A 24214-nucleotide genomic window follows, 5' to 3' on the forward strand; every position below is an offset into this window, starting at 1 on the left:
AGGGTTAGGGGTTAGGGGCGCAACTACCCAGTGTCAGAGGGGTATGCAGCAACAATTTTGGCCAATTCCAACTCTATGTAACATTAAGAGACTGCAATGATTCAGAAACGCACAACAGCAGCTTAATATAGAAAATAATATATATTGTTTTAACCATCGCCTCTATGCGCTGCATATAGTGCATACCCACTTTTTGCGCCACTGGTGTTAGCCTTTGGGTTTCTGTGTGCAGTACCTTTTTAAGTTTTGTATTTCCATGTCCTACTTTCACTGCTCTCTCCACCATGTTACCTTTAAATGGGTCAGTGAGGAGAGCTGGTCCCTTCCCTCTGCTACACAGCTGATTAACAGCACCCCTCACACACTTACAAAGAGACTCCCACAGAAGCACAATGTGTGATTCTGAACAATTTAAAACCCAAAGTTAAAGGGACGATACAGCAGAAGAGCAGAGGGGGAATTCCCTCACCGGGGTGATGAGCAAAAGAACATGAAGCTGTTGCTGGGAAACAACAGAGGAGTGTTTTTTTTAAAATGCCGTTAAGTGTGACGCTGTAAAGGATGAACACTTATATATTCCCCCCCTTTTAAGAGATTTAAACAACAATTACTAGCTGACCATTATACCCCTCCGCCAACCACTCAGGCTGCTGTTTACATCCAAGTATACTAAGACTTTTGTGTGAAATTGTCATATTTGGCATATTAATTCTTGAGTTATGGCCAAAGACATATTTTGTGAGATCATGATCTTTGACAACCGAAATCGCTCCAGCATTCCTGAAAAAGGGACAGACAGAGGTTCAGATGGATGTCGCCGAAACTGAAACCAAGGTGTTTATAATTCCAAAATGCAAAACTGAATTAACTTAAACCTGTAAGTGTTTAGAGACTGCACTCCAGAAAATAATATTGGCTGTATGAGACTCTGTATATGTTCTGTAAAGGTGCTAATAACAGCCGATTTTTAGATTTTCCAAAAAAAAACATTTATATTTGATCTTCAGTTTGATAAATCTGTAGAAATTCTGACGAGCTGAATTCCAATGTGAGTCTGGAAGCATGAAAAACATGAAATAGCATTCATTGTAAAATAAGACTGAAATCCCAAACTGTCTAATGTGCAATTCTATGCATCGATGCCATAGAGTAGAGGAAGAATCATCCTTCCCCCGGGTTATGCATCTGAATACATTACCAATAACAGAAAAATGACTCTCACAATAAGTAAATGGAGAACTCTGCCATTTAAAGATCCATGAGGAAGAGTGAAGTAGATTTAATACAAAATGAAGCAGGGATTAGGGATGTTTGAGGGACATAATGTATGCAGCCGGTGAGCCAAAATGAGGCTCGGCACCCATGGAAACCATTGAAGAAGAGCCGTTAATGAAAACCAGAGTGGTGTTAAAGGCCTTATAGGTCATTCTAAAGATTAAAAAAAAAAAACACAGAGATTTTTGACTTTGAACGCATCGGCGTACTGGAACGATCCTGCCCACATCGTTCAGACCTCTGTTGAAAGCCGTGCCCCCCAGAACGCGTGATCGCACCCTGCCCTTACTACAACATGAAAGATCGCTCGGGCGAGGAGCATCACATCGCTAGCTGACATTCACAATTCCATCCCGGAGAAAATAATTGGACGTGCTTTTGACAGTCCTGCCCCCGCCACAGAGGACTTCTTTTTTACTTAGTTATGTCAGTGCTTTTATGTACGTACACCTATCAGTATTTTACGATGATTTCAAGCAATATAACGGAAAGTGTTCTGAATAAAATAGCCTATGATGCCTTTAAAAAACCTCAGTTACAGCTTTTCCAATTGCCAGCGATGGAAAACAAGATGAGCGTGGTATATAACAAGAGGAAGCCTGAGGGCACAGATGAGGGAAAAAAGTAGAATTATTGGAACTGAGTCTGCTGCTGAACCATGATGAAGGATTCTCTTTGAGCAGTATGTCAGGTAGAAGCTTGATCTTCTCGAGTCATTGTGGCTGACATGGGTAAAAGTCTCTTAAAGTGACATGGAGCTTGTTGTCCTTAGAGGTTGCCGGTTGAATGCGAGTTTGACTGTGTATCTTCAAAGAAGACAGCCAGAACTCACATAAGACAGGTGGCGTTGTGCAGTTAGCACAGTAGCTACAATTAGAATATACTTGTCTGGTAAGTTTTCTACTTTCCAATCTAACATGAAGGCCAGTTGTTTTCATTACCAGTGACTACATGTTCGGTCATTTCATCATTTATTTGATTTCAGAATTGTCCGGCCTGAATTGTAAATGCAGCGATTGCTGCATTGTAGCAATTGAGCCGTTAAATACATTATCTTGTCTTTTCCTTTTGATGCAAATATTTCATAGGATTTCTGAGCACAGCATCAATTTTACTGGAGCAACACACTAAGCTCTGACAGCAGGACACTTGGCAACCGCTTTAACTTAGAGACTTACCGTACTGCGTGGGTATATGGACTGAAGTTAAAGCGATGTGTCGTTTTACGTCTTTCCCTCCCCCCCACGGCTCTTCCTATTTATCTCAGAGGTTTCTGATGTTTTCCTAGCAAAGATAAACACATTGATCTCCCTTTATTTTCCATGTTATCTCTCGGTTACACACCATATTCTTTTAAATGTGGAAAATGAGTGACTCATGAGCTGAATTCTGTGTGTTTCTGTGTGTACGTAAAGGAGGGCTCATGCAATAACACACATAATACTTCACATCCTAAACGGAGAATGTGCTCTTTAAAAGGAAACCCACCACACACGCAGTCGTGACTCACATCGATTATTGTGTAGAAAGGGTGAATTACTCAGACCCACGCGTCTCATCCGGCCTTTTTCTGTCTTATCTGTCTTTCTTTTTTCTTTCAGTCTTTCATGGTAGCACCAGGCTCATTTTCTTCAGTCAACGCACCATTTATACTCCCACATTGGTGGAGGTATGTGGTTTAGGGTCGTGACAGGCAGAGAGAACATTGATTCAAGCCTTTTTTCCATTCACCTGCTCCCTGTCTGCATCTCAGGAGGGAAGCAGAGCAGATGAATGACTCACACCTCTCTCTGCTCTCCACTCCACCAAATGTTTTGATATATATATATATACAGTGGGGCAAAAAAGTATTTAGTCAGCCACCGATTGTGCAAGTTCTCCCACTTAAAATGATGACAGAGGTCTGTAATTTTCATCATAGGTACACTTCAAATGTGAGAGACAGAATGTGGAAAAAAAATCCTGGAAATCACATTGTAGGATTTTTAAAGAATTTATTTGTAAATTATGGTGGAAAATAAGTATTTGGTCACCTACAAACAAGCAAGATCTCTGGCTCTCACAGACCTGTAACTTCTTCTTTAAGAAGCTCTTCTGTCCTCCACTCGTTACCTGTATTAATGGCACCTGTTGGAACTCGTTATCTGTATAAAAGAAACATACAAGACCATTGATAATCTCCCTCGATCTGGGGCTCCATGCAAGATCTCATCCCGTGGGGTCAAAATGATCATGAGAACGGTGAGCAAAAATCCCAGAACTACACGGGGGGACCTGGTGAATGACCTGCAGAGAGCTGGAACCAAAGTAACAAAGGTTACCATCAGTAACACACTACGCCGACAGGGAATCAACTCCTGCAGTGCCAGACGAGTCCCCCTGCTTAAGCCAGTACATGTCCAGGCCCGTCTGAAGTTTGCCAGAGAGCATATGGATGATCCAGGAGAGAGTTCGGAGAATGTCATGTCGTCAGATGAAACCAAAATAGAACTTTTTGGTACAAACTCAACTCATCGTGTTTGGAGGAAGAAGAATGCTGAGTTGCATCTGAAGAACACGATACCTACTGTGAAGCATGGGGGTGGAAACATCATGCTTTGGGGCTGTTTTTCTGCAAAGGGGACAGGACGACTGATACGTGTTAAGGAAAGAATGAATGGGGCCATGTATCATGAGATTTTGAGCCAATACCTCTTTCCATCAGTGAGAGCATGAAGATGAAACGTGGCTGGGTCTTCCAGCATGACAATGATCCCAAACATACCGCCCGGGCAACGAAGGAGGGGCTGCGTAAGAAGCATTTCAAAGTCCTGGAGTGGCCTAGTCAGTCTCCAGACCTCAACCCCATAGAAAATCTGTGGAGGGAGTTTGAAGTCGGCGACAGCCTCAAAACATCACTGCTCTAGAGGAGATCTGCATGGAGGAATTGGCCAAAATACCAGCTACAGTGTGTGCAAACCTTGTGAAGACCTACATTAAACGTTTGACCTCTGTCATTGCCAACAAAGGTTAAATTACAAAGTATTGAGTTGAACTTTTGTTATTGACCAAATACTTATTTTCCACCATAATTTACAAATATATTCTTTAAAAATCCTACAATGTGATTTCCAGGATTTTTTTCCCACATTCTGTCTCTCACATTTGAAGTGTACCTATGATGAAAATTACAGACATCTGTCATCATTTTAAGTGGGAGAACTTGCACAATCGGTGGCTGACTAAATACTTTTTTGCCCCACTGTATATATATATATATATATATATATATATATATATATATATATATATATTAGTGTTGCAACTGAATCAGATACAAGACCTAGAGTTTAAATGTTTAAAGAGTGTATGTAAAGTGCTGGAAGTAGAACACAAAGCTTCATGCAAGATGATGAAAAAAGGCTGAAAATATAGCAATTTTACATTGTTTTTTTCATCTTTTAAAGACTTACCATGTCTGTATTTGTTATGAAATAGGATTCAGGTCAGTCAATGTTGAGTCACAGGGTGAAATTGACGCTTGATAACGTAGCTCTACTAAATGTAAGTCCAGGTGAGCATTCTGCGCATTATAACATTGACCTTTCACAGACTGCCTCATGAGAAGACACATGTTTAAAATGCTCGTATCGCTCCTTTATCCGTTAAAGCTGAGCTCCACAGGAATGTCACCAAATCTGACGACCAAGATTCATGTCACCCCCGTGCGAATGCCACAGTAATGTCAGTAGTCCACTGGGGCTCATGTGCAAATGTGAGACCACATTTTATAGTAATAGAAAAGTTGATAACTCCAGTATTCGGTGGTTGCCATGACGAATGTTGGTGGTCTGCCAATCAGTTGTCATATCCTGTATGTGTGGCTGCCTGTCGCTGACACTGACAGCTACCAAGATGTGACAGGCATACACACACACACACACACACACACACACACACACACACACAGATAAAGATACATGTGACACTTGACTTGTAAGCCCTGTACACATATGCAAACACACAATCATACAGGCAGTTAAGTGTTCCTAAATAACTCAGTAACTCAACACATAAATGCAGATAAGGTGTAAAAAGGAGCATAAAGAAACGTGTGGCATTATTTTGCTTCATATCTAGAGAGAAAGTAGGAGGAAAGAGGGGAAGCACCAGGCAGCCCTGGAGGAAGAGGAGAGGGGGGAGGAGATTGAAAGTGAAGGATTGAAAGAAGAGAGAAATCAAGGGAATGACTTAGATGATGATTCAGCCGTGAAACAGAGAACGAATCTGACAGAGCGAGCAAGAGAATTAACCAGAGAGAGCAAAGTGGTCAGAGGTCGCGATACTGAGTGAGAGAGAGACGGCTCTCATGGGAGAGACGGAGAGAGAGTGAGGGAAATTAGAGGGTATACCCAGCCAGATCCATTCACTGTGTGTTCCTCCAGCTCCCCTGTGCTGCTAACTGAATGGATGATTCCCAGGCGGGCTGCGCTATTCTGTTGGTTTTTGTGGGGGTATCTTTTTCTCTGCTGGCTGTCCTGCCCTCGAGGCCAAAGCCTGCTGTGTTTGTGCTCCATTACCTCCTCCTTTCGTCCTTCCAGCTGTTCTCCTCTATTCACTCAGACTCTCCCCCCTTCTGTCTCCCCTCTTTGCCTCTACCTCTACTTTCTGTTGCTTTATTAGTGTGGGGATTTATGGGATCATCATGCTGATATGGATACTTTTGGTCTCAAAATGTATTTCAAGTAACATCAAACAACCAATATCCTAAATGGCACCAGAGAATAATAAAGCAGTAAAAATACAATCCTTCATGAAGTGGTTAAAGCCTTTATTAAATGACTAGTGAGATTACACATAGAACTGGGTACTGTAAACTGTCAAATAAAAGCTGTTGAGTCAACAAATAAAACAAACGTGAGGAATGTTGAGTTTATATTAAAGGTATCAACAGTAAATTAAAATTCAAATTGAGTAAAACAGGGAGGATTAGAACACTGTTGACATCCAGACTAATGAAACTATTTCAGGAAGGTATGCAGTTTTTTAAGGCCATGTGACACAGATTTCATTACAGTTTTTACAGACTGGCACCCCTGAAGCAGTTGTGAGTAAAACCCTCCCACACCGCGTTGCAAGGGTTTGTCCGATCTGCCACTTGATATAACAATAACAATAAAAACACATTCAGCAGCTTTTTTCAGGGAACTGCCCTCATATGGGAGATGGACAACATGTTATTTTTGTGTTCAACCTAGATTTCTATCACTGTTTTGCTAAATAATTCTGTTTGATTGCAGTGATATAGTGACGGTCAGTGTAAATAGTCTCAATGTATTTGTCCAAGTCATTCCTATTTTCATGTTATAAAAAGTAAATATTTTACTATTAACTTCTGGTGGTGACAGAGTACATGTTTTGTGATTGGCCTGCCGATGTCTGAAAAAAAACATCTGTTGATGATCACACTTTAATCTTTCTTCTGGATGAGAATGCTTGAAGTGAAAGATATATAGTCCGTGCTTGGTTTTTGTGTTTGCACTTTTTCCTGTTTTGTTAAAACCCACACCTGCTTTAAGCCCCTGCAAGATTTTCTCTGTATTGATAACTGTATAATATTACTACTGATAACAGTAGTCTTAATATTGCTTTACATTCCTCCCCACAATTGGAATGTCCACTATAGGAAATATGCCAATAAACGTCAAGATACTTGTTAAATTGTGATAATATAATCTCTTGTTTCTATCTGAGAATGCCATGCTGGGAAAACCTCTACTTTTCAATTAAAGACACTAGTGAAATCTGACTGGCACAATCCGATTTTTCCCAAGAACACTATGAAGTTAAACTTAATGTTAAACTAAGTGATAAAAGAAATCTGTGGCTATAATAATTTTAAAATACATCCACATTTTTTGTGTGCTTGATATGGAGAACTACAGCGGAAACAGTTTAAAAAATAAAGCACTAATTTCCACTATGACCATTATTTATTTATATTCTAATATATTATATAAATATCAGGATACCTTAACTATACCTTTTATATTGAAACAAATGATAAATTACTATATTTGCTTTGAAGACATGACATAGTTTGTGATTACTAGTACTAAAATGATCGAGAACAGGTTATTTCAAGTATTTATAGTTCAAGCAGAAGGTAAATAGAGGTAAATAGAGAGTCATTTCAGTCTAATTTAGCAGATGTCTCAGTCTGGTTTCATATTACAATTCAAGTAGCACTCAGGAAAGAAAACACACACACACACACACACACACACACACACACACACACACACACACACACACACACACACACACACACTTACATAAATTATGTCAATCATTCAGGCATGGGTATTAGTTCTGTCACTAGCATGTTGTTCATCTGCGTCGCTCAGTGGGAGACATGGTGACTGATGGCAGTGTGTGTGTGTGTGTGTGTGTGTATCCCTTTGTAAATACATGTGATGTCTCATAATGGTTTCGAGCAACCAATCAGCTCACAGATACACACACACACACACACACATCCAGACTGTTATTTCGTGCATGGTGACAAATCTGAGCAATAATCTTCCCCACAAACAGCATGAAAGAGTGAGCTTGAAACACGGACAAGTGATGGATAAAGGAGAGTGCGACGGGAACAAGCAAAACCTTTAGGATTGGACTGTGCCATGATGCTGAGTAGGGGGGAGGAAAGTGTCAGGGACTGAGAATACACAAAACACATACTTATTAGTATATAATTATCTATTATATTAATAGATTTAACTGTTCAGTTTTACTATTTGTGTGTATGTAAATGTGTTGCATTGTATAAAAAGAAAGGGGAATACCCACCCCTTCCATTGGACCACCATGGGACGTACATATGTATTGAAGTCAATGGCAAGTGACAAATAATGCTTTGATCCTTTTTGAATTTTGCCATGAATTACACGTATGATGTGAATTTAAACCAAGTCAAGAAATTAGCATTTGATTGTGTAACTGTTTAAATATAAGACTTACGAAAATATAGAATTAGAATACACAACCAATGAATGTGATAGAGGTGTGAGCTAGAGCTAACAGCCGTGTTGGTTACATACTAAGCGGGATGTAACATCCCTTTGGCTGAAATGCATCACAGACATGAAAACCGTGGCGACGAAACCAGGGCAGCGGAATGGTTTCCTCTGATTGGTGCTTTTTTAGCTCTGGACATCTATAGTGTGTCTGTGTGTGTGTGTGTGTGTGTGTGTGTGTGTGTGTGTGTGTGTGTGTGTGTGTGTGTGTGTGCGTGTGTGTGCATGTGCGTAACTAGAAAAATCCAGCTGTAACCAGCAGCTCAGTGGTTTGTATTCCACTGCTGCTCTCTCTCCCTCCCTACAGTATCTCCCTCTCTCTGCCTTTGCTTATTACTCTCTGTTCAAATCTCTCCCCCACTTCCCTTCCTTCCTCCCTCTGTATAATTTTTCTTTCTGATTTTGCAATTATAATATCCTCCTCTGTTTCATCTCTGACGGACTAACTAGCACCACGTTACTCTATGTGTAGTCATTTCCATTATCTAGAGACTACAGTAAATCAGCACTCACACTAACAGCAGCTTTCTGTCCCCCTGCTGGTGAGTTGTGGTTACTTCACTCTTATGTTGCCTCTGTCCGTGGTGCTGATTGACTGCTGCCTGAATGAACATCTTAACCTATTTAACAGGATGCCTTGATTTTAATTGTTATACGAAGGAATGTGTAAGCAACAATACTTTACATAGTGTTTTTTTTTATAATCACAAGCAAATACATTTACATAGTGCCTTCTGGCACTTCTGGTGCTGGTAAGGAAAGATGGAGGGTCACTGTGTCAGAGGTGTTCTGTGGAGGGACAGTCAGGTGTTAGCACAAGTTTGAAAGCAGTAACAAAAGAAGGGATAGTTGGTCGTCATCTTCATTATATTACACATCGGCAGTGACTTTGGTCAAGGTTGCCTCTTTTTTAACTTGTTTACAACAGAGCTGACCTGAGACTTGGACTTGAGTCAAATTACAGTCAAATCAAATTCTAAGAAATGTTTTCTGGCCAATTGCAAAATAAATAAATATGAGAGGAAACACAGCCAAGCAAACAACCAGACTTGCCGTCTCTGTGAAATATAAGAGATGACAGAGATGGGGAAATCAGAGGAATGAGAAGGCAGTCAACAGAAAAAGATATAAAAGAAACAGATCATATGTGAAAACTGTTTCTCAGCAGGGTGCTCCTGTGCAGCTGTCAAACTCCTGCTGTAGCATCGTGTTTATAATAAATCACTATATTTAGTGACACATCTTTTTCGGCAGGCTGTCACCTCCATGTCTCTCCTTGTCCATGGCTCAAATTACCATCTTCATAAATAAATACTGCGCTTTCCTCCACTTTATTATGCTAATAGTGTCGGTAGTCTAGTCTGTTTTTTCTGAAGTATAATGGATGCTGAGTTACTGTCTCAATCTCAACTAGACCTTTATAAATGTTAAAGAAGCCTATTTCCATCATAAGCCTGGAAAGGAAAAAAAACACACACTTCGATGTTGTTGTTTTCACATAACATCACCTATACGTCGGCGATGGCTAATGTTTAGAAGGCCTCAATCATTTCCATATAGTGTTAAAAAATACAAAAGACATGCAGGCAGGCCAATGAAATCAAGTATGTAGAGAACCAGTATGACAGAGAGGTTTATGGCAACCAGAAAGCGAGGGAGATAGAGGAGCAGGTGTACTATATCTGTAACTATCCTGGTAGAGGTGCGTAAATTGATCTCGCCTCTCCATTAAACACACACACACACACACACACACACACAAACTCCTGTGCACACAAGCATAAAACAATTAGAAAACACCCCCTGGAGCACTTTGGGGAATCAAATTACAGTCTAGGTTTCTCTGAATCCAATGGGAGTAGAGTCCGTAGTATAACTGACCAATCAGCTCTCTTGGATACACACCATTCTTGTACTGTGTGTGTGTGTCTATGTGTGTGTGTATTTTCTGTGTAGGGTGAAGGTAGCTATAACACTAGGCAGTCCCAAGGGAGTCACTACACTGTGGTGTACTGCAGTTTATGTATGTGTGTGTGTGTGTGTGTAGTGTGTGTGTGTGTGTGTATGTGTGTGTGTGTGTAGTGTGGTGGTGACCTGCTACTATATATTGTCAATAATAGTAAAACATAGGACTTGGGATCTGATAACTCTCATGACCAATGCTATTGTATTACACTTTATTCTAGCTTGCGATGCCTCATGGTCATTGAAACGCTGCATGCTATGGAACAAAATTGATTCCATCTATTTGCTCACTCAGTCCAGTGCAACTGAGTGAACCGCCAACATCTGATTAATGTGTGCGTGTGTCCTTTTATTTCCATCTTTGCAAGGGCTGTTGGTAGATCTTGAGAGTCAGAAAATGTTTTGGAAAATTAGGACTTTTTGGCCGTTTTTTAAGGGTTCAAGGAATGGTTTGACATTGGTAATTCAAATTGCTTTCTTGCTGAGAGTTGCCTGAGGAGACTGATGCCACTCATGCCTGTACAATAGATGTGATGTAACAGCCAGTCAGCATAGCTTAGCATACAGCCTGGTTCTGTCCAAAGGTAAAAATAACTGTCTACCACCAAAGGACGTTTTGGGTTGGGGTCATGCATTACATCTAATGCAGTTTTTAAAAACGATTGATGATAAAGTGATGACCGATTAGTAAGGTACAGGTGAAACATAACCAGTGTCCAAACGTACTGTACACACGTATACAGTGTAGCTAAAGCTAATTCCCAACACCAGTCCTTTGATGTGTAGGAGGATTGAAGGTTGTGTTTGTGGTTCAGGGGACATAAATCTACATGATGACACAAGAAGCCTCTTAATCTATACTTACTTTATACATTTCATTCACACAATGCATCGCTCCCTTCCCTCATCCCATCTAACCCTCTATCACCTCCCCCCCTCCTTTGTTTACTTAATCTCCCCTTTGACTCCCCGCTGCATTTTACAGCTGTGCTGTCTTTCATAAATGATTATGTTCTACGTGAAAACACACGGCAGGTACTTCAGGGTGACTTCCCTGTGTATTGGCTTGCTCAGCTAAATCTTCTTGCCGGCTGATTGTTTGGATAATGAAAAATGGCTCTCCGATGTTTTATCATTTTCACATTAGGCCTCTGAATTACTTCTATCTCTGACCGCAGATGACACGAGGCAAATCGTAAATACTTCTACACCTATTACAGAAGCTTCAGGTTGGGTTTAACAAGCAGTGAGCTTATCCATTGGAGCTATTTCAAAGCTGCGTCTCACAGTTTAAGTTTGAAGCTAGGCCAAAGTATTGAATTATTTTCTCCTCTAAGTTCCAGCAACAAAAGAAAATATGCAAATATGGTTGATACTAAGAAAAAATGTATTCATGACGTGTTTGTGACTTTCTGCATGAAACCAGGGAACAAAAACAGTACTCAGTCTGCATGTTTGTTTCTCCTCAGTGTGTGGTTTCAGAACATTGGATGCTGCCCTCCTGTTCTTTTATTGATTGCACCATCAGGGGTTTTTCTAGACATGTGTGTGAATTAATGGCCATCGGTTATTGATCTGTTCCTCTCCATTTTAGTTCTTAAGATCAAAGCAAAACACAAAAGGACTTAATGTGACGTAAACACACACCCCTACACATTGTGAGTTTTGTCAATAAAATCCTTTGGTAAACCTTAATTTGCTGGGTTTGGATACAGTTTACAGTCTGACTGATCAGCTGGTTGGTTGTCAGGAAAAAGACTTTGTAATAAACTGGACAAATCCTTTAAAGAGCACTGAAAAGAGTTTCTCTTTCCTCCCTTTGAGTTTTGTTGTCACTGTTTACACCTCGCAGCACTTTCTGGTGAGGCCTCTCTGTTGAGGGCAGAGCATCGACACTGACGTCAAATCAATGCCTATCTGAGCCGCGGCTGCAGATGGGCAGCGTGTCATCGCTGCTCAGAGATGACAATTCATCATCGTGTAGTGATCATGTTGTCCCTGCAGCTACTGCAGATCCTCCAACAGCTGAATACACAAACGTGGACATGCAAAAATATGCACTGGTTGGAAGGGGGCTCTTCATTCTCCACTACACCTGTTTAAAAAACACAACAGTCAACTGCAATCTAGAATAAACTGGATCAAATATTATCAGCATTAGCATTACCCAAGAACCGTTATTACTTGTTTTACTCTCTTAGGCTTGTGTACTATTCCTTAAATCCTTTTTGCTGCCCCCATTTTTTAACATAATCTTTAGTTTTTATTCACACTCTCTTAAAATTAAAATGTGCATACATTAACAAAAAGTAGTGAGTATTTCATCCTAATCTATCAGATTGTAAAAGCTAAATTGTGTTTGAAAAACAGGGAAACAGACATTTTATGCAGCAGAGAGAGAGAGAGAGAGAGAGAGAGAGGCAGGAATAAAATATATGGATAGGAGCAGTTTAAAGTGACAGGAACTTAAAAAAAGAAAAAGAATAGAAAAGGCGAAAAAAAATAGATGAACAGCTGCAAGAGTGTGATTCATCTGGAGCCCGTCTCTCAGAACAGGTGGATAATTCCACAGCACAGTGTGAACACAACACCACACGCTCCTACAGAGAGGTCTGATTGGATGGGAGGGTAAAGGTCCGTGCGTCGTGTTCATTTATGTATGTGGGCGAGATTGTGTGTTTGCAGGTGTCTGAATAGGTTGTGTGTGGTTTTTATGTTCTGGTGGAAGTGTGTATCCCATGCGATGTGTCATTACTGATGTTGGGGGAGTTGACGTCAATTGCTGACAAACATCTTACCTTTGGGCAGCTGGTTGTGTGAGAATCATGTGATCACACATAAATCCATCTTGTTGGACTTCAAGTAACATGATTGTGTCCATCAAGCCAATCAGTGTCCTGTGTTGTGGAGCTAATGGCGGCTAAGGGCGTGGCTAATGTGTGCGAGAAGACACAGAGAGGCATTCATTGTAAAGCAACAATGGCAGTTCCTAAAGAGGTTAGTATAGCAGCAATAACTGGAGCGTATTTCTATATTGATTGATTTTTTCTTCGGTAAGATCACCTTTCACTTATTTTTTAAAAAGTGCCTGCCCAACAGTTTCTAATGACGGCTTCCCAGATGGTTCTGTGTGACGAACCCACAGGCAACGCCCATTTCTTGTCGTAGTGGACAGGCCCAAGAAATTAGCTTGTTAGCACTTTTGCTAGCATGTGGCTAACTCCTAGTGAGCAACAAGTAGAGGGTCTCCCCCAGCCTCACAGATCTCCCCCGTCTGGGCTCCCAACCAACTAGAAGGACTCACTGCAATACAGATGAAGCTGTACCTGTCGAAGTGCCCTTGAGCAAGGCACTGAATCCCATAAATGGTAGAGTGCAGACTGACCCAGATATTGTCTGGTTGCACTGTGCCTGCGATTTTAGAGGCTGACTCAGCACACTGTTAGTCAGGGTCAAAACACACACACACACACACACACACACACACACACACACACACACACACACACACACACACACACACACACACACACACACACAGAAGAAGTGAGTTAGACAGTGAAGGACAGATGACACTGACCTTTGCACACTGTGTGAGTGTGTGTGTGTGTGTGTGTGTGTGTGTGTGTGTGTGTGTGTGTGTGTGTGTGTGTGTGTGTGTGTGTGTGTGTGTTCTTACTGTATTACTGCTGGGAGCCAGGTGGACCTCAACAAAATTGCCAACCTTTTGACCACGTGACGGCTATATTTAACTCATAATTATTGTGTTAGTACAGTTTAATTTTCATTCTCACATGTAGTAATGACTACTGTGTTTATATTTAACAACTTTAGCAAATCTACTGCAGCTTCAAACTATGTTTATGCAAATTTGACTATATTAGCAGGTAATATTGTTTCAGTAAACAAAGACTTTTCCCTGTTCATGTTTGCTCTGTTCTTGATGGGGGAGTTGATGCTGCTGAAATGCGTACATGTTGTAGGATGAGTCGTTGGTTGTAAAGCAATAACTTTATTAGCAGAAACTTTTTCAGAAATTCTTTAATTATGCTCTGAATTCATTGCTTCTGAATCATAGTCTACACAAGAAATCAGCGTCTGATTTCGACCAATTATATGCTAATACACTTTTTCCATAAAAAAATTAAGCCCAAGTAGATTTAAGGCATTAGTTGAATATTAAATTGCGTGTAATGAGGCAACAGGTAGAGTTTATGTCCCCCCCCTTTAAGCTGTTTTGTACTCAGGAGCAGTCTGACCCGAAGAGTGAAGCTTCGCTCTCACAGTTGCTCTTTTAAAAGATGGCACTTGTGTTTTTTGTCTAAATGTCAACACGTCATCAGCTCTGTTCTGGGGAGGCGGCGATGCTCTTTGCAGACAACAACTCACACTCCCTTACATCCAGGCACCCGGAGCTACACAACATATAGACACACACTGATTATACATAGACGCTGGCGCACACATTCATGCGGACGCACACATACTTGCACACACACAAAATCCTGGCCCCAAAGCATTTCTCAGCCAGAACTGCCAGTTTTATGAAGCAGAACTAATTCACTGTACATTTTTTGAAATCCACCTCTCTTTTCTCTCCTCCTCTGCTCACTTTTCTTCTCTCTCCCCTCATCCTCCTCTCATGTCTCCTTCTAATTCACTAATATCCTTATCCTCTCCCCTGCCTCTTTCACACTGTCATTTTGCAGTTTCCCCTCATTCTCATCTCCCTCCTCCTCTCCTTTCCGGTTCTGTCCTCCATTTTACCCATCTCCTCATATGTCCTCAGACTTTGCCTGACTCTTTCACTCTTTCAATCCCTTTTTGAGCATTACTCACTCTGCCCTCCTTGTGCTACCCCAATTTATTCCGTCCACTCCTGCAAGCATTTGGTGGACAGTGAAGTGCCGTTCCACAGCCACCCAAACTGGCAAAACCCCTCATACTATAGAGGAAAAACATTCAGAGGTAAAACCTGGGAACTGGTATTTAAGAAAGACATTCTATCGACCCAGTTTTGGAAGAAGGCATCCTATCTATTCAATCTTCTGCTAAACCTCTCACTCCCTATTTCTTAAAACGGGTCTACTTGCGGCTGAATAACTAACTGTGTACAATCAAATACGAAGCATCTTCTTGGAAAATTTTTGTTTTTTCAGATTTTGTTAAGATATAATCAATGTGGTTAAAGAGGAAGTGCCCCCGTTTTACAAAATCCTACATAATGGTGACAGATACTCACATACATTTCCCTTTCTTCACCACAAATGATTATCAAATGATCATAAGTAAATTTAATTTCAGTTTATAAACCAATTTGCTGTTGGGTGCGTATAGTTTGCATTGTGTCTGTATTGATTGATTTATACTGTGCTGGAGTAAACAGGAGCTGAGAGAGGTTCTTATTATCCTTTCCCTCTCATTTCACCCTCAACACCCTCTCATTTAGTTGTCTGCAATCAGTCTTTCTGAGATTTCCATGGTTTCCTCTCACTGCAACTCTCTGCTCTCACACGTCCACCCTAACCTCCATTTCTCAGCCTCCTCGCGATCCCTCTCCTTCCATCCTGCTCACTCATCTCGCCCTGGAAGACTTTTCCCTTGCCTCTCTCCTCTCCTTGCTCTAAGCTCACGGCTAAACTTTCCTCAAGATTTTTTTCCCCTCCAACTTCCTTTCTAGCATCTGTCTCATCATGTTTCTTTCTTTACCCTGAGGGATGAGCCAGCAATCTCCCCTACCCATAATGCTCCTGTCCAAGTCAGGACTGCACTTCAAAGTACACACTTTAGCACTTCAAAGGCTGCAGTCTCTCTCATACTAAAACCAAGGCCAGATCAATTAAATCCTAATAATACCCAGCAGCCCCCCCACCTCTGACGATGAGGTTCAAATCTGGGTACAGCGAGGCAAAACTTCAACTCTGTTAACTTCTGTGTCATCACAAAGATAATTTGTGTTGAGCTTCTAGAAACAAGACAAAATAGCTTGTATCTTTATGATGTCTAAGAATAGAAATGCAGTTTTGGAGATGTTGGAAAGGTGACATTATTAGACAAGAACACAGAGAGCAGTTAGCTAAACTTATGATGAGCACCGTTTTCTTAAAGCACAGCATTTTTATTTATTCAGCGGCAAACTCAGTGTTTGGTTTGGGTATAGTAAGTAAAAGCCTACTGAATGGAGAGTTGGTAAATGTATATATGTAATAATGTAGGTAGGTATTTAGCTACAAAGTTGACTCCAGTGACCAGGATGACTGAGAATACTCACAATGATCAGTGGATTTTAAAGCAATGTTGGACAAAGCTCATGTATACATTGTGGTAAATCAGTTTTAAGGTGTGTTTTTGTTTCAATGTCAAAGCAGCGGTTGGAGTCAGTTGACTACATGTTCCCTGTTGTCCCAGCACCGAGATAGCCAGGCCCGCTGTAGCTGCTGGCTAGCTGCCATCCTATTACTGTAGGAGTCAAAATCCTCTGATCCCTGCAGCCCATAAACAAACATAACACACACACAAACGCATGCACAAACTCTTGCCGGGATACACACACACACATGCACTGTGAAAATTGGACTGTTCGCCCCGCTCTTCTTGGTGTTTATGTGTCCGTATGCATCCGTCAGCCCCAGTGAGAAGCCTGTTAAAATTAGCTCTCATGTCAGATGTGTGGGTCAAACTTTGAACAAACCGTGATGCGCCTTCAGCCTGTTTCAGTCTCTCAACCACAAAGGCTTCCGCCTCTAAGCCGGTCGTTGGTTCAAATCCCCGGTCTGTCTGAGCGAATGAGGGCCCGGAAAAAAAACTCCTTCAAAAGCCAATGTCAAAATAGTGTGGAGCAAGGCACTTAACCTCGATTCCACTACAGTGGAGCTGCTCAAGGGCCAAACGTGAATTAATTAAGTGTTTATTCTTCCTACAGTTTTATTTATTTATTTTGTGTCTGCCCATCCCTCTTCAACAAAAGACCAGTGATTCTGCATAAAATGATGACACTCGTTTTTTGACACATTTATATCTTCCCGGCTGACAAGTCACAAATTGCATGGCAGCTAAAGGTTCTTGTCAGGTAAATGTCAAAATATTGTAAATTGTCAAAGTTTTTATGAACAAATGACAAATGGTGTCTTTTTCTTATTTTCCTAGAACATGTATTTTTTTGTATTTCAACATTAGTGAGATACGGAGGATCCTTTGATAGCCACATGAAGTTACATACTGTAAAGGTGCTCTTTGTGTCATGCTAAGGCTAAGCTAGGCTAACTTTGTTATAATATTTAGGTCATTTGTTTGAATTCAGACATGCTGTTTCTCTGTGATCAGGCTATTTAAGGCGTGCGATGGAATTTGATGCAGACTAATCACATTATAATGCTCATGGTCGTAGTTTTGGCCAGTGTCAGAATTCGTCATCACGGCAGTTATAAATTCACAACTGACTCTATGTTAATCAGCTCCTCCTACATGTAGTATCAACAAAGAATAACGGTGGGCAGATCAGCTTCATCTGTGTTTTATATCGGCTCTGTGAAGAGTTGCTGGTTGGCTGGCCAGAGACAGAAAATAGGTAGGAAGTGAAAGAGGTGACGGTATAATGTGGGCAATAAAACATAATGTGTATGGATTAACACAAACACACAGCCAGGTGCCCACGCCTCTCGCCTCTCACAGCAAGGTTACATAATTAAAGAGGCTCCATTGCGGTGATCAAGAGGAGATTCCTGAAATAATGCATGGAAATGAAACTTGTTTTGGTTATATAACCACATTTTTGTGTCATCCTCTCACCCCTTCTTGCATGCTCTCCCTTCCCACTCTCTCCTCTTCAGCTTTCTTTCCTCTTTCTTCCCCTCCGTTCTTCCTCTCCACCTCTAATTTATCTCTTATTATTCTCTCCTTCACTGGTTTTGCACTCCTATAATTCATCCCCTCCTATCTCTCGTCCCCAAGTGTCTCTCCTGCTCCGCCTCTTTACTTCCTCTCTTTCTCTAATTTATTTCTCTATTTTCCATCCTCTCCTCCCTTTTTTCTACTCTTCCACCTTTAAGTCGTTCTCTGCATTCTCTCCTCCTCAAGCACCATTTCTCTTCTTTATCTTCTCCACTTCCTCCACTGCTTTTGTTGATCTTCAAATACTTCTCTTCCTTTCTCTTTATGTTTTCCTCTGCTTTTAATGCCTTGACTCCTCACATTTATTCTCTCAATCCCTGCCTGTCCTCTTTCTAACAGTGTGTGTGTGTTTGTGTGTGTGTGTGTGTGTGTGTGTGTGTTTGTCTATAATCATACATGTTTTCTGCATATAATTGTGTGCAATGGCCAAGATTGACTCATTATTGCTCCCCCCTCCTCCCTCTCTTCAAATCCAATCAGTAGATGTTAAGGAGATCCTCTACTTAAGTAAAAATGACCAATACAACAATGTGAAAATATCAAAAGTATTTGCAGAATTAATGGCCCTGTGACTGATATAATGTTATTACGTTGCAATGTGTAGGTGACATTCAGCTGCTGCGGATGGACGAGGTTGACTTTCTTCTACTTTATAAACTGCAGTTTAGTCCAGTGATCCCCTCCAAAGCCTCACAAGATGAATCTGAGGAGTCGAATGATGATAAATGGGGGAGGAAATTGTTGCTTTTTTGTGAAATATTGGATACTTTCACTCTCTTTGGGTCTCAAAAAGGTTTAGGGGCCATATTTGTCTTAGCTAACAGCTCATAGATATCTCAAATATGACAAGAGGTCTGGTCTTTTTGTCAGGGATCACAAGCCAAAGTGGTTGGGAGCCACGGGTTCGATATTTAACAATACATTTTCTCTAAACTGTAGTTACTTTCCCCTACTGCAGAGATGATGCCAATATTTATGTTTCCCTTTTCACTCACCTGCATGGCTGTTGGTTTATTTCTCAGACTTTCTTCAACACTCCTTTCCTCTCTTTTCTTACATCCATTTTCCAGCAGACAAGGAGCAAAGAGGTGGATAGGTTTGAAATAAAGAGAAAAGAGGAGTTTAAGTTCAAAGGAGGAGACTGAGCTCAAGAGTCAGGAATGAGGATGGAGACGATGAACATAAGGAGGAGGAAAAGGAGTTCATGTGGGAAAACTCCTACGTCATGTCATGTAAAAGTGAGTCTCCTCACGTATGGTGACTGATGCAACCTGTGCACGGAGTGGTGAAACCTTCTACGGTATCGTTTGGGGTCAAGACTGTTGTCGTGAAAATAATTTACAAGAAACTAGGAAGCAGCCATAGGAAGACAAATGATATGTGAACTTCTGTAGGAAAATGCTCGGTATTCTCCCTTTGTAACATGATTGCTTCATCGAGTCCTGCCCACTACAGAATTATATACCAATCCAATCCAAACCAAGGAGCAGTTACATTTCCTCCAAAAGCTTTTGGAAAATGTTTTAGTACCTAAACGAAAGCGATCATCATCGCTTGTCCACGCGGTTAATTGTTCCTCCCTCCTCTGACCCCACTTGAAGCCAGTTACGTCAGACTCAGTAGGGAGCCACATTACCAGAGGCTAAGCTGAATTACAGTGTGTGCACCAGCACATGTGCACGTGTGGTGTTGCACACTTCCCCATTACTCCTCCACCCAGTGGGCTCCTCTTCCTCCATCGTCCTCTTCCTCCTTCTGCTTGTCGTCTCTCTCTCCTTCTGGTAAGCCTTCAGCTACACAGGCTTCCTCCATTTTGCACTGATGTGAACCGTGTGACTGTGTGTGTGTGTGTGTGTGTGTGTGTGTGTGTGTGTGTGTGTGTGTGTGTGTGTGTGTGTGTGTGTGTGTGTGGTGCAGCCTAAAGCAGCAGCCACTGCTAGGGAAGTGTGCGCTCAAGCAAAACAATGGCATTCTGGGTAAAAATAGCCCCCTCTCTGTTGGAGGGAGAGAAGAGGAGACGGAGGGTGACAGAAAGAGAGAGGAGAGGGAGGGGGAAGCTGGAAGTTTAATGACCATGTTGTGAAGAGAGAAAATCGAGAAACTGCAGGTGCAAATGTGGAAACGCAAAGAGAAAAAAGGACGAGAGCGAGTCAAGACGAGAAGTGAACTGAAGGCACAAGAGAAGGATTCTACTCCTTATTTTAAATGGAGGGAGTGATTGGATGATTGGATAGATTGCCAAGAACTTTAGACAGTCATTTTCCAAGAGGACAATTTCCACTCACTGTTCCTCCCGTGCCAAACAAATCTGGTCCAGACATTCATGTCCACCTTAAAATGTTTCTCCTGACGGTTGGAAATCGCAGGTCTTCAATCACCTACATCATTGTAGACATAATCAGATTGTCTCAGCAGTTTTGAAGGACCTCCTCCCAGTAATGAAATACAAAAGTGAAACAGTGAAAATATTGTTTGATGATATGCCAACACCTCTACATACACATAGTAATAGTTGTAGTATTTGAAGTAGTATAGTACTAGTACAGAAAAAGAGACAAAGAGGGAAAACAAGGCAATGCCAGAAACATTCCCTGCATAGGATACGGTTTCTCTCGGGGCCAAATATGACAAATATGTCTCCTTCATTGATGAGTACTTGGAAGGCCTCAGTTTGGCCGAGGGGAAAATGGGGGTTGAACACAGTGGTGAGTTATTTACACAGATTTGTCACAAATCAAATCCAGTGGTGGCAGAGATATGTTGTGCATTGGATGTGTATAAATAAACAGAGGATTCATTGCTTTTGTAAAAAAAAAAAAAAAAGAGAGAGAGAGCTTGAGGAGAAAAAAGAAGCAAAGAACAGAAAATAAATAGTATTATTAAAAAGAGAGTGGGAGACATCGATGAAAATAAATCAGAGAAAGCTGAAAGGTAGCGTAAAAATTCAATATATAGCAATACAATACAGCGCTGAACAGATTTTGAAAGGCACTGACACTTACTAGAGAGTCTGAATAAAGGAGCATTTTAGTGAACGCTGTTGCAGGAGAAGAAAAGGCCAGAATGTTTGTGCTATATAGGTTAAGTGGTGCAGCGACTGGCTACTCTGTGGGGCAACACACACACACACACACACACACACACACACACACATACACACACACATGTGATGTGATCTTTAGGACTGGGAAAATGGAAGGAACGACTTCACTTTAGGGTCTAAAAAGGATTCATGTGACTCCGAGGCTTCTGCAGTACAGTGTGCTGCTTCAGGGGACGAACACACGCACATCCACAAAGAACTATTATATGATATTTTAAGGAGTCGCTGGGACTTCTTCCACTGCAGTGTGTGATCATGTGAGGAGACCTTATTGTGCTACTGGCTAAGTGGCTGAGTGGCTGAGTGATGGAGTACTGCACAGTACCACAGTGTGCTGCTTCTTTGGTGGTGGCTGCACACACTCACACATACAAGGTCAGCATTTCTCAGTCGGATACATGCTGTACTAAACAACCACATGACAGGGGAAAGAAAAACATACATGTGTTAATATTTATTTTTAACATATTCAGGGAGCTCAGTGATATTTCAACTAGCCTAATCAATTTGATTTGTTCGGTATTACAAAATAGATAAAAAGACAATAATTGATGAGTCAGTCGGCAGCTATTTTGGTGATTTAATTGTAATATGGTAAATATTTCCCGCTTCCACCTTCTACTTTAATGTTTTTTCTCTTGCCTGACATCCCTCGCGCTCAGCACAATCAAATGGAGTCTGTTCTGCACCTCGGATTGCACAAATGTTTTGAAGCTTTCATCAGTCAGTTGTTCCACTTTTGAAAAGAGGTGTTTACATTTTTGATGATGAAGACATTTTGGCGGGAGTCGGGTGTTCGCAGTGGTTTTAGCGGTGGCTTTAAAGCGAGAAGCAGACAACAGTCCTGCGAGTTGTAGTCCACCATTAAACATCCTTTCAGCTTGAGCATCTCATTCGATCACAGTCTAAACAATTATTGATTGTGTCTTTCCTCATTCAAACTTTCTTCTCCCCTGTCGTTTAAACAGCAGCTTCAACTTTAAATGAAGACAGGAAGGACTTCCTATTTGCATATTGTTAGCTGTATTTTTACTATCTTAAACCAAATGTTCACACAAAGTGAAAATGATGAAGGCTTAGGTGTGTCTGTTAATTGTAATGAGTTGTTCAGGCCTGCCATATTGTGTTTTTAAGAGGACAGAAAAGCTCAGAGGGGCAGAAGTAAATCGGAACTGTTGCATATATATATTAAATAAAACAGACAGCAGCACTCAAACCCACATTTTCTGTGTAAACTGCTGCCGATATAAAGGCAATCAGAGAATATATATGGGTCTTTACATCAGTTGAACAGTCTTTAAATGAGACTTTAATACATTCCAAAATACAAACATTACATTAATAATGTCCCTGACCAACAAAGAGGCTGTAAAACTGGCTGCATGGTTAGCAACACCCTGATAAGTATGTGATACGATGTGTAATGCAACACTAAAACAGAGTGTTGTAATTATGTGTCGAAAGGGGATTAGGACCTCAACCTTTAAGCTTGTTTATCTATCAGGATGAGTGTGTTTGTAATAACACACTTTAATACAGATCAAATGCCAAATGTATAGGCGGTGCATTGGCAGTGCTCAAGCTAAGCTGTTGGTAAGAAAATTCTACATGTGTGTTTTTCTCTCCTTTATTACATACTGCCCCCTTGTGGGTCAAGTTAAAGTATAGTAGTTAAAGTATATTACTTCGAAAACCTTGGTGGCGTAGTGCAAGCGAGTTGTTTTGTAATGCAGGAGTCAACTCTTTCCAAGCTCCTCTGAAAATGTATGAATGTGTCTGTCGGCTGAATGTTTCTCAAAACACCACTATCTCCATTATCATGTCCTTGTTTTAGTGCTGTAGTGGAAACATTGGTACTGTAACTGTCTGTGGCAAGGTTTCTATCTCCATGTATGTATTGTTTGTTTATCTAATGGACCCGGAGAAGGACAATAACGATGAACCGAGCTGAACAGAGTGATAGAGAGCAGTGTTGATGTGGTTTTATAAGTTTACAGACGCTGTACTAAACAATTAGTTTCTTTGAAATGTTAGTGCCCACCACTCCAGCCAAAACGGCATTAGTCACCGTGGAGTCTTTTTGCATGACACTTGATAAAAGATAAAAAGATAAAGTCTCAAAGGGATTCAGAGAAAGCGGGAGAACAGGGAGGGAGTGTAGATAGAGATAGAAAAAAATAGAGTGAGAAGAGGAGGGAGTTAGAAAGAGGATTGGTGAGTGCTGCGTAGAGAAGATTTGATGAGTGGGTTGAAAATAATAGAGATGATAAATAATTGTCCAGTAGAGAGGGCTGCATCTGTCAGTTATTCATTACATGACTAATCTGCCTGCTCTATAAGGTGTATACTTGAGAGAATCTGTAGTGTGAATGTATATTGAATATTGCATATACGATTAACGAAGGACGAGCTCTTAGTTTCACAACAAAATATAAATTCATTCAAACTCTTTTTTCTGTCACTATGTTGCTGAACTCACTCCTGGGGCTCTTGGGGCCAGAGATCAATCAAACAATGTGGACGGGACCTTTCCTTAGTCATTCTAGACACAGTGGCTGTCAATATTCATACTAAGTCAATTCTGTTCTGCTTCTTTTGTTTTGTCTAGAAAGACCCAGACAACATTGTTCACATCAGCAAACAGAAACAAATGATTATGTACAGGGTGTGTGTTTGTGTGTGCGTATTCCAGTCTAATTTTTCATCATCAGTCAGCCTCATAGTGTGAGGAAGTGAGTGGAGCTGATGCGATGAAAACGGGGTGTAGCTGTCAGTGTGACATGGCCTTTTAGAAACGTATGCCAGCTTAGCTTAGCCTGCTGCAGCTGTGACAGCTCTGTCTGGAAATAAGATTTCCAGTGTGTCTACAGTTTGTGTGTGTGTGTGTGGTGTGTGTGTGTGTGTGTGTGTGTGTGTGTGTGTG

The 24214-nt window shown here is 41.0% G+C and overlaps 1 protein-coding gene across 1 annotated transcript in view; it reads left to right on the top strand.

Moving 5' to 3' along the window:
* The window catches only part of bsna (bassoon presynaptic cytomatrix protein a), a gene marked incomplete at its 5' end in the record, with an annotated part of 128509 nt that overhangs the window by 63837 nt on the left and 40458 nt on the right, over positions 1 to 24214 (top strand). The gene's annotated exons all lie outside the window — the stretch shown is intronic.

This window comes from Eutrigla gurnardus, assembly GCF_963514095.1.
Source record: "Eutrigla gurnardus genome assembly, chromosome: 8".
Classification (NCBI taxonomy): Eukaryota; Metazoa; Chordata; class Actinopteri; order Perciformes; family Triglidae; genus Eutrigla; species Eutrigla gurnardus.